The following is a 12,162-nucleotide window of genomic DNA, read 5'->3' on the forward strand; positions in this document are numbered from 1 at the left end:
CCCATGGTTTGTTGACGCTATAACTTTTGGGGAAACCAAACAATTTACACTTGATAGGATTTTTTATACCAGAAATATGTAGCAGAATAAATATTGGCCTAAATTGATGTAGAAATTCGATTTTTTTATTTATTTTTTCATTGGGTATGTTTTATAGCAGAAAGTAAAGAATGTATTATTTTTTTTAAAATTATCTGCCTTTTTTTTGTTTATAGCGCAATAAATAAAAATTGCAGTCGTGACCAAATACCACCAAAAGAAAGCTCTATTTGTGGGAAAAAAGGACATCAATTTTATTTGGGTACAGCATTGCATGACCGCACAATTGTCAGTTAAAGTAACGCATCGCTGTATCGCAAAAAAATATTATTTTTCTTTTATATTGTTTTTTAAAATTTACAAATGCAGTATTTTGGAAATCGAATGAAAGGTTTAGCACTGGGATACACCTTTTGATGGATAAATAGTGCATTTTATATACAACTATATAGATCAGACCAAAATGAGGGACATTGTTCTGATTCAGGGACAGTCCCTCGAAATCAGGAATGACAGTTGAAATTTATTTATTTATGCTACTCCTGTTCTGGGCACAATTCCGAATTTTGGATTCTTTTTTCCCCTCACTTCTGCTGATAACAGTTCACAGGACAAATAGAAGAGGACGAATGTCCCTAATGGGGACACAGTAATTCATAAACTCCGACAATTGTTCTTATCTCTCTCTATGTAAAACTAAAAAAAAACGTTTTTTCCTTTGGTTATAGTGGAAACCTTGTGCAGAAATAGTGTATTTTTCCATGCCTCCCCCATGTCCCTCACTAGAGTATGACTGTACAGCCCCCATTCTTCTCTCCTCATAATGCGCCACTAGATGAGCGCGCCTCAGTCCTCGCATAGCCGGGCGCGTTCCCGCCGCCGCCTCCTCTCACTGTACGGGAACGCGGCCGGAGTCCCGGGGATTAGGAAGGACGTCTGTTCCCGGGAGGAGACACGGGGAGCCGTATTATTCAGGTGTGCAGGGGACGTGTGCCATGGGAAGGTAGCGGTGTATGTCCCGTGTGGGTGATAGGAGGGATGGCTGTGGTGCTGTCCTCCTGTAACCGGGCACCTGCTGCATTCATGGATGGCCTGTGTTGTCAGCATGGTGTCTATTTCACCTGCTACGATGATGGTAACCTATAGTCTATATATACTGGATGTAGTGGAATGTGACCAGTGCATGGCTGTAATACATAGCTGGGCTTGTAGATGTGTGTGCTGACACAGAGGACTCTATGGGGGGGATTTACTAAAACTGGTGCTGCTGTGCATAGTAACCAATCGGCTTCTATCTTCAGCTTATTTAATTAAGCTTTGCCAATGGGACCCAAAAGCTGATTGGTTACTATGAACAGCTGCACCAGTATTGGTAAATCCCCTGTAGGTTGTGTATTTGGGTGATCTATGCTCATTCCCAATGATTAAAAGAGAAGTATGGGGTTTTCTTTTTTTTTTTTTCACAAATGCTGAACCCCCAACCGGCTCTAACACTGAGAACCGAGCCATCAAACACAGCCGATCACTCAGTTCTCAGGCTCCCTGAGCAGAGAGCTGCTGACTGTCAGTCACAGCTCTTTTCTCTGCCCCCCCCCCCCCCACCCCGCTCATTGGAGCCCTGGGCTATGGAGGGGGTGAGAGCATCCGGCTCAGGCTCTCAGCGGCTCGCTGAGAGGTTGAGCTGGGTGCTGGTCCAGGCATGTAGGCAGATCCCGACTTCATTGTCGCTATCTTGCCCGAGCCTGGACCAGCTCTGTGACGTCAGCTGACAGTGGGCTACAGCTCGCTGTCTGCTGTAAACAGGAACGAACTGCACTCCTGTGATCCATATGAGAAGTGCAGTCAAACAAGCTTTGGCTGTACTTCTCCTTTAGGCTTGATTCGCACTAATGCATTTTTCGATGCATTTTGCAGAAATGCAGCAATTTTTTTTAACATGAGTTCCTACAGAACATGTTCACATCAATGCATTTTGTACCTCTGTGTTTTTTGAAAGGGTCAGGGACTTTTTTTCCCACAATATGCAGCATTTTGCAAAGGAACACTAAAGGTTAATTTTTTATTAGATCAATTGATTGCTGTAAGCTAGAGCATTTAAATATCACTTACCTCGTTTTTCCTTTTGACCTCCAAAATACAGTAATCCAGGTGTGAAAATGCCATTTCCTGTCACTTCTCTTCTTGCTTTCCACCAGCATCTGAGCCGTTTTGCATGGTGGAAAGCAGAATGTGCTCACCCCCTCCCTATGACTACAGCCCTGCGTGAAGATGCTCTCTTATCCCTCACAGGCATGGAGGCTAAGCCTAATGGGAACTGTAGTTCCCATTAGGCCGTGATATAGCAAGAATGAATGCGCACCGCAAACCAGGAAGTCAGTGAGAATAATGATTCAGGAGTGACGGAGGTGAATAAAACAGCTCGATTTCAACAGGTATCAAACTAGTTATAATGCAAAACATTACTTTTTACTTTATCAGCTACTGTCAGACTTTAATTTAAGAGGAAAATATTTTTGTCTTTACAACCCCTTTAAAAACATTTGCGTTTTTATGTTTTACTCTGTATATAGCTGGTTGCTAAGGAGAAAGTCAGGAAGTTGGCTGCTGCATCCTTAACAACAGACGAGTAACCGGCTGTCAGTGGGCTAACCCGTTGACAGCTGAATGTAAAAAAGAATTGCCGCCTAAGGAAAATTCATGAAAAAAAAATGTTGTGAGGTCCCTCTCCAGGTCCCTTGGGTCTAGTATGGATTTGGCAAGGACCCCCCAATGCCAACATTTAAAAAAAAAAAAAACTAAAATGGCGTGGGGTCCCCCCAAAATCCATACCAGTCCCTTATCCGAGCATGCAACCAGGCAGGTCAGGAAAGGGAGAGGATGAGCCCTTGACCCCCACCCCAAAGCACCTTGGGGTGGTTAATGGGGACAAGGGCCTCTTCCCGACAACCCTGGCCGGTGGTTGTCTGCAGGCGGGGGGCTTATCAGAATCCAGAAGCCCCCCTTGGGGGGCACCCAGATCCCGACCTCACCCCCTATGTGAATGAGAATGGGTACATGGTACCCCTATCCATTCACCAAAAAAAAAAGTTGTGTAGTGCGACAATAGACAGTTTTTGACAAAATCTTCTTCCTCCGAGCTTCTCCTTGTCCCGTTTCTCCCTCTGGGCTTCTCCTTGTCCCGCTTCTTCCTCTGGGCTTCTCCTTGTCCCGCTTTTACTTGTTCCGTTTCTTCCTCCGGGCTTCTCCTTGTCCCGCTTCTTCCTCCGTGCTTCTCCTTGTCCCGCTTCTTCCTCCGTGCTTCTCCTTGTCCCGCTTCTTCCTCCGTGCTTCTCCTTGTCCCGCTTCTTCCTCCGTGTTTCTGCTTGTCCCGCTTCTTCCTCCGTGCTTCTCCTTGTCCCGCTTCTTCCTCCGTGCTTCTGCTTGTCCCGCTTCTTCCTCCGTGCTTCTGCTTGTCCCGCTTCTTCCTCCGTGCTTCTCCTTGTCCCGCTTCTTCCTCCGTGCTTCTCCTTGTCCCGCTTCTTCCTCCGTGTTTCTGCTTGTCCCGCTTCTTCCTCCGTGCTTCTCCTTGTCCCGCTTCTTCCTCCGTGCTTCTGCTTGTCCCGCTTCTTCCTCCGTGCTTCTCCTTGTCCCGCTTCTTCCTCCGTGCTTCTGCTTGTCCCGCTTCTTCCTCCGTGCTTCTCCTTGTCCCGCTTCTTCCTCCGGGCTTCTCCTTGTCCCGCTTCTTCCTACGGGTTTCTCCTTGTCCCGCTTCCTCTTCCGATCTTCTTCTCCTGCTTCCTCTTCCGGTGGTCTTCGTCCGGTTTTCCTTTTTTGCCGCCGATGACCCTCCTCTGATGCTGCATCATGTGATATGTCACAGTGATATGTCCGTGATGATGTCAAGCATTTTTTAGGGACCGCACGCTGTTTTTTCACAATTCTTTTTTTAGCCGGTAATTACTATTTTTACATTCAGGTGTCGGCAGGGAAGCCCGCTGACAGCTGATGACTCATTGGTTGTTAAGGACGTGGCGACCGGCTTCCCGGCCCCTCCATAGCAACCAGCAGTGTAAAAAAAAAAAAGGCATATCGTGTCAAAAACATGAAAAGCACGGCAGAAACGCTCAAAAGCAACATGCATAGATGTGAATTGAGCCTTAAGAAGGGCCTTCACAATTTTTGTTGTAGAGTTTGTCATTCATTTCAGATGAAATCCCCATACCTGCACTGTTCTTGTCAGTGCAGTACAGCAGAACACAGCTCATTCCCATCTGTGCGTTGTAGCTAACTATAGTGCATGTGTGGCTTTTCTATACTATAAATGTGTGTTGGTGGAGGGCCACTCATTCTGCACATATATCTATATGGGGTTCCTTAGGCTGGGTTCACATATGTGCGAGTTGGGAACATGTGTATAATCACACACATTCCTGACCCACACAGAAACATGCAGCTCTTTAGCAGACAGGGAAGGGGGATTTGTGCCATTCATTTATTTTTAAAGTGTTTCTAAAGGCTCAAGGAGCAGCAGCTTGGGAGCGAGCCTGCTTTGTTCCCCCCACAGCAAGGTGTATGCTCTGGGAGCACTTGGCAGGGGAAGAGGAGGATCGGGGCTGCTCTGTGCAAAACTACTGCACAGAGCAGGTAAGTATAACAGGTTTGTTATCCACTTGAGGTCCGAAGGGTTTTACCTCCTTCAAAATATATTCTACTACATGTCTTTTAGTAAAAAAATTGCTCTATAAATGTATATTGATTGGTTTGTGTGAAAGTTATAGTGCTTACAAACTATGGGATATATACTGTCATTTTTTTTTTAAATACTACTTATGGTGGCGATTAACAACTTATAATGGGACTGCAATAATGCAGTGGGCAATCTGACACTAACTTACACTGGGGCAGGGTTCGACAAAACACGGGCGCTAGGTCGCAATTGCGACTAGAATTAGCGACCTGTCGCCTGGGGCGGCACAGCTGAATATCCTGTGTCTCCATGCGCCCCCACCTCCCCTGCCGCGAGAAAGCATTGGGCCGCGCCGGCCGATAATTGAGGCCGCGGCTTTGCGGCCTTCTGCAGGCCTATGATTCTTTCTGTGATCTGGCGCCATCTTGTGGTGGCCGTTGGCATGACAAGACAACCAGCAATGCAGGAGCTTCTCCTGTCTGTTTTCACTGCCATCTCCTTCCCTCTAATTATAACCCCTAAACATTATATATATCTTTTTTATTCTAACACCCTAGAGAATAAAATGGTGGTCGTTGCAATACTTTGTCACACCGAGTAAATTGATACCCAACATGTCACGCATCAAAATAGCTTCCGCTCGTGGAATGGCGACAAACTTTTACCCTTTAAAATCTCCATAGGTGACGTTTAAAAAATTCTACAGGTTGCGTGTTTTGAGTTACAGAGGAGGTCTAGGGCTAGAATTATTGCTCTTGCTCTACCAATCCCGTGATCAAGTCTCTCTCAGACAAAACGTCGGGAGGCGACATGCTGACGTCACCGCACGCTGAGGACGAATCCTTGTTCTGTTACGCCGGCCGGCTTCATCCTTACCCATGCTGTTTTTATCTTCATAACTGTAAGTGTATCTGCTTACTTTTTTATTAAATTTTATTGCGGTATCACACTATGTGAGTCTCTTTTTGTATATGGATGCTCTGCTACTTCATTGGTGACCCCGAGGACCATATCATTAGGACGCTCTGATTTCCATGCTGGATCACATCCTTTCTGCTTGATCTGATCCCTAGGGATCATAGGCTCTGGTAAGGGTCAGTGTGTTTATCGGTGGTGGTTACCTTCTTCTATTTCACACTGTCTGTCAATCACTCACTGGGGGATGTCCTTTGTGTGCTGAATACTGTATACAGATTTACACTATGTCAGTATTTTTTTCTCTGGATGCTCCGTCGGTTGATCAGTGACTTTTGAAAACCTTGTCGGGAGGCAGGCTACGTTGCATCCATTGGATCTGGCTATTTTCTGCATTATTTGATCCGTCAGGATCTTAGACTCTGGTAAGGGTCAGCATTACTATTGGGTGGTGGTTCCTGATTTTTCACCTATCGCAGCAGCATTTAACACTACACAGATTGAATACGTCATTGGATTTACTTTTTTGCACTTCCACTTTGCAAAAGTTGCTATTTGGACTATTTTTCTTCATGTTTAATGATTGCGAACTATTTCACATTTTTTCATATAATTTACACATGACCTTTTCACTAAGGCATATTCACTCTTGTTTAGTGCGACTCCACTTTTTGTCCTCAAATTATTGCTCTTGCTCTACCAATCACGGCGATACCTCACAATGAACACCGCTTTCATATGTGGGTGCTACTCACTTATGCGTTTGCTTCTGCGCGCAAGCTTGGCGGGACAGGTCGCTTTCCTGGCTCCTAACTTTTTTAGCTGGCTCCTAGATTTTAAGCAAATTTGTCAAGCCCTGCACTGGGGGATAACTGACTAACTGCCACTGATATCACCATAGACACTAATACAGTGATCATGTTAAAGTGGTTGTAAACCCTTTTAGACCACTTTAACCTACAGGTAAGCCTAGATTAAAGGAGTTGTAAAGGAATCATTTTTTTTGCTGAAATGACTGTTTACAGGGTATAGAGACATAATAGTTAACTGATTCCTTTTAAAAATTATTAAAAATAGATAAAAATCAATCATATAATGTACCTTCAGTTTCTAGTTTCGTTTTTGCATGTTGTTTCCTGATTCTCTGATGTACAGAGCCAACACAGGGCAGTGATGGTTTGGAAAACTAAACCGATTGGTGCTGAGGGGTTTTAGACACACAGTAATCACACCTCCTTGATTAGTGACCTCAGAGAGAAATCCCAGTACTGTGGTTATCAGGAAACGGACAACCAGGAAGTGTGGAGATCAGAGAAGAATTACAGCAACTTGAGAGCAAAAACGAACAATGAGGACATGAAAACAGCACTGCATTAAGGTAAAGGAAGCTATTAAGATAAAACATTTTTTTCCTTTACAAACCCTTTAATGCGTTCCTGTAGATGTAACAAATATCTCCTAAACCACACGGTTCAGGAGATACTTGCAAAAGAAAGGCACCGATGTCTACGGCGCTTTCGCCATAGACAACGGCACGCAGGCGCACTGAGCGTGGGGTTAGTGGAGAGATGGCGCCGACGGAGAAGGTGACTGAGCACCGCTGCGGGGGCTTCGATCTCAGGTAAGTACTTCATAATGAGCTAGTATGCTATGCTATTAGACGACTTATTTACCTCCATATTCTATATCACCGGTATGACCATTTTTTTCTTGATGTACTTGTCACAATAGCTCAATATATAATCATTGCAAAGAGGAACTGCATGAATTTGTCTAGAAAGAGCAGAACATGACTGGAAAGGCCACACTCCATTGAGACACCTTGATTGAAGTGAGATAAAATCCAAATAGTCACAAACGATCACATCGATCCCAGAGGAACAGGACAAGACAAGGCTTACATGTGTCACACCACAAATGGGTGCTTAATCATAGCTTCGTTTGTGACTATTTGTATTTTATCTGACTTCAATAAAGGTGTCTTAATGGAGTGTGGCCGTCCAGCCATTTTTTGCTCTTTCTATGCTACTTGTAGAGCCCACACCTGTATTTTGCTCGCAGGAGGTGCAACCTTGTGATAGTTTGATAGAGCGGTGAGTTCTTACCTTGCATGAATTTGTCACATACATCTGTACTAACAATAAAAATTTAGCAGGGTTTTTTGAATTGGCGCAGGGCTTCTGGCTACATCCACACTGCAGGAAATGCACTACAATTGCCTTTTTGAATCGCCCCCACTGTGGTTACTTTCACTGAGGACCTGATATACAGTGAGGGCTGTGAAAGAACAGTTAGAAAAATCAGAGGTTAAAACATTTTTCACGTTATCCCTGCAGGTATAAAAGGACATAACGTGTCCTAAAATGGATTTCCAATTTGCAGTCAAGTTTAAAAAAAAAAAAATATATATATTTTTGTTACGTTTTCCCTTTTCACACAGCATACCTAATACACACAGTATAAAAAGTCTACACACCCCTGTTAAAATGTCAAGTTTCTGTGATGTAAAAAAAAAAATGAGACAAAAAGAAATAATTTTAGAACTGTTTCCACCTTTGATGTGACCTATAAACTGTACAAATCAGTTGAACAACAAACTGAAATCATTTAGGTCGAGGGAAGTAAAAATAATAAAACTAATATGGTTACATAAGTGTGCACACCCTTAAACTAATTTTGTTGAAGCACCCTTAAACTAATTTTGTTTAGGTTTAAGTAGGAGATTGCAGACACGATACAAAAGATGGTTAGAGACTGAGGACATGATTCAAGAGATGGTTAGAGACTGAGGACAATATGAAAGGGTATACAACTGCTTTAATCCATCCCACACAGGGTTTGACAAATTTGCTTGTAATCTAGGAGCCAGCTAAAAAAGTTAGGAGCCAGAAAACGCACCCCGTTCCGACGAGCTTGCGCGCAGAATGAACACATACGTGAGCAGCGCCCGCATATGTAAACGGTGTTCAAACCACAAATGTAAGGTATCGCTGCGATTGGTAGAGCAAGAGCAATAATTCTAGCCCTAGACCTCCTCTAACTCAAAACATGCAACCTGTAGATTTTTTAAACGTCGCCTATGAAGATTTTAAAGGGTACAAGTTTGTCGGCATTCCACGAGCGGATGCAATTTTGAAGCGTGACATGTTGGGTATGAATTTACTCGGCGTAACATTATCTTTCATAATATTAAAAAAAATGGGGATAACTTTACTGTTGTCTTATTTTTTAATTAAAAAAAAGTGTAATTTTTTTCCAAAAAAGTGCATTTGTAAGATCGCTGCGCAAATACGGCGTGACAGAAAGTATTGCAACGATCGCCATTTTATTCTCTAGGGTGTCAGGATAAAAAATATATATAATGTTTGGGGGTTCTAATTAGAGGGAAGAAGATGGCAGTGAAAATAGTGAAAATGACATTAGAATTGCTGTTTAACATGTAATGCTTAACTTGTAATACCAACGGCCACCACCAGATGGCGCCAGCTTACACATCTGGTGGTAATAACTTGTAATACCAACGGCCACCACCAGATGGCGCCAGCTCACACAAGGAAGAGCTGGGGACTTCACAAAAAAGAAATAAAAAATTATATATTTTTTTTTGCCCACCTTCCAAGCCAAGTCGCCAGGAGGCTTTTTCTAGTCGCCATGGCGACCGGGATTTGTCGAGCCCTGATCCCACACCATTACCCTATTGTACATGGTGCATCCTTTTCCTACCCCCCCCCCCCCCCCCCTTCCTTTTACCTCCTCTCTGACAACCCCTGCCACGTTTCACTTATTAGTGGTTAATATGCCTTAGTCTTTTTGATTTTGTTTGAACTTGGTAGATTCCGTTGTTTTTCCTAGGAAGCCTGATATTGCTGTATTGTTTTTGATCCATCACTACTGTGCACCTTATATCTCCTTATAATATGTTTTTGTCGCCATTCTACGGGTGTGCGTTATTTTTATAATGTTAGATGTTAGATCTCTATTTATTCGGCATAAAATCTTTTCTATTTTACCAACAATTGTGGGTATTGAGAAAGTATTTATACCCCTTAAACTTTTCCACATGTTGTCATGTTACAACCAAAAACGTAAATGTATTTTTTGATAGACCAACACATAGTGGCACATAATTGTAAAGTGGAAGGAAAATGATAAATCGTTTAACAATTTTTTTTCAAATAAATATGTGAAAAGTGTGGTGTGCATTTGTATTTAGCTTTCCTGAGTCAATATTTTGTAGAAATATCTTTTGCTGCAAGTATTTTTGGGGATGTCTCTACCAGCTTTGCACACCTAGGTGTCCGTTTTATGAAGCAGTGAAGAGCGGTGATCTCAGGGATCACCAGTGTTCACAGCCCATAAACAGTTTATGAAACAGAGATAATCGGGGGAGAATTGTTCGAATTTGTTCTCCCGCCGATTATCTCTACACACAGAGAATCCTCATAGACTGACACAGAAACGGGCAGTTTATGAAGCTGTGATCTGAGCTCTTCACTGGTGATCTGTGTCAGAATTCACTGGTGCTGGTGAAGCGGGGAGTGAAGAGGGAATCCCGGGGGTTCTGAGGAGAAAGGAGGAAGATTTTTAACTTCTTTCTACCTCGTTCAGACCCCCCAATGCTGTAACCATGTCCCCCTGTAATATTTATGTGTATACATATATATACATACATATATATTATGTGTACATGTGTGTGTGTATATATATATATATATATATATATATATAATGTGTGTGTGTGTGTGTATACATGTATATATTATGTAGGGGGACTCGTTATTTTAATTACATTGACCACGCGGTCTGTCAGTGTACTGAGCGGTGATAATTTATCACCGCTCAATAAACTGACATCTCGGTGTTTCTGTGAATTTCTGGTACTGTAATCTCGTAAAGTCTCACAAGATTCCAGTATCAGGGGCCGTTCTCCAGTGTTAGAAGTGTTGGAAGATCACTTCACTCCTCCGAGGGTGAAGCGATCTTCTCCGCTTGATAAACCGGCACACAGAGGAGAAAAATCTTCACTGTGATAGCCGGAGAACGAAGCAGTGAATAGAATTCACTGCTTCATAAACGGACACCCTAGAGAGTGACATTTTTGCCCATTCTTCTTTGAAAAATAGCTTAAGGTCTGTCAGATTGGATGGAGAGCATCTGTGAACAACAATTTTTAAGTCTTGCCACAGATTCTCAATTGGGTTTAGGTCTGGGCTTTGACTGGGCCATTCTAACACATGAATATGCTTTGATCTAAACCATTCCATTGTAGCTCTGGCTGTATGTTTAGGGTCGTTGTCCTGCTGGAAGGTGAACTTCTGCCCCAGTCTCAAGTCTTTTGGAGACTCTAAGGCCCCGTATACACGACCGAGTTTCTCGGCAGAATTCAGCCAGAAACTCGATCGGAGCTGAATTCTGCCGAGAAACCCGGCGTGTGTACACTTTCGGCCGAGGAAGCCGACTAACATGTTCTCTATTTCCTCGTTGTTCAATGAGGAAAGTTGGCTCGCTGAGATCCTCGGCGGCTTCACACAGAACTCGACGAGCAAAACGATGAGTTTTGCCCGTCGAGTTCCTCGGACGTGTGTACGGGGCCTCACAGGTTTTCTGCATGACTAATAGTTGTCCTGTGGACAGATTCTCCTACCTGAGCTGTGATCTCAGCAGCTCCTCCAGTTACCATGGGTCTCTTGGCTGCTTCTCTGATTAATGCTCTCCTTGCCCAGCCTGTCAGTTTAGGTGGATGACCATGTCTTGGGTTTGAAGTTGTGCCATACTCTTTCCATTTTTGGAAGAGAGATTGAACAATGCTCAAAGCTTGAGATATTCTTTTTATAGCCTAACCCTGCATTATACTTCTCCATGACTTTATCCCTGACATGTCTGGTGTGTTCCTTGGTCTTCATGATGTGGTTTGTTCACTAAGGTTTTCCAACAAACCTCTGAGGGTTTCACAGAACCGCTGTGTTTATACTGAGATTACATTACACACAGGTAGACTCTATTTACTAATTAGGTGACTTCTGAAGGCAATTTGTTCCACTAGATTTGTCTTAGGGATATCAGAGTAAAGGGGCCTGAATACAAATGCACGTTTCAGATGCATGGATTCCTTGGTTTACGAACGCTTCTGTTCACGAACAGAAGAGATCACAAAAATTTGCCTTCGGTTCACGAACATGAGCTGCGGCCATATTTCCTACTGACGCGTTCATATTGAGAAGAGCAGTGCAAGATGAGTCTTAAAAGAACCAGTCCACTCAGATGGGGGTTTCTGCCCCCTGACTACCATGAGGGTGGGCTCACTTGATTGGGAATCATGGAAAAACAGTTCATATGAATTCTACAACTTTATCATGCCCTCAGAAGATCTTTTCCTGGATGCACAGTGCTGTTTCCTGTCCCTAGATTAGTCATTTAAATTGGGGTTTGGGATTGTTTCAAACAAGGATTAAAGAGGAGCTATATTTTTATTTTTAGATGTACACGTGAAAGAGGTCAGCTTAATGTAAAAGACTGTATGTAATATATGTATTTTTATATAT

At 43.2% G+C, this 12,162-nt stretch overlaps 1 protein-coding gene across 1 annotated transcript in view; it reads left to right on the top strand.

The window, feature by feature from the left end:
* Positions 1-917: 917 nt before the first annotated feature.
* TNK2 (tyrosine kinase non receptor 2) overlaps positions 918-12,162 on the top strand; it is a 241,147-nt gene continuing 229,902 nt past the window's right edge. The window contains exon 1 of the mRNA XM_040349625.1: positions 918-1,014. The gene's annotated coding sequence lies outside the window, so the exon portion shown is untranslated. The remainder of the gene's footprint in view (positions 1,015-12,162) is intronic.

This window comes from Rana temporaria, chromosome 4 (assembly GCF_905171775.1).
Source record: "Rana temporaria chromosome 4, aRanTem1.1, whole genome shotgun sequence".
NCBI classification, from domain to species: Eukaryota; Metazoa; Chordata; class Amphibia; order Anura; family Ranidae; genus Rana; species Rana temporaria.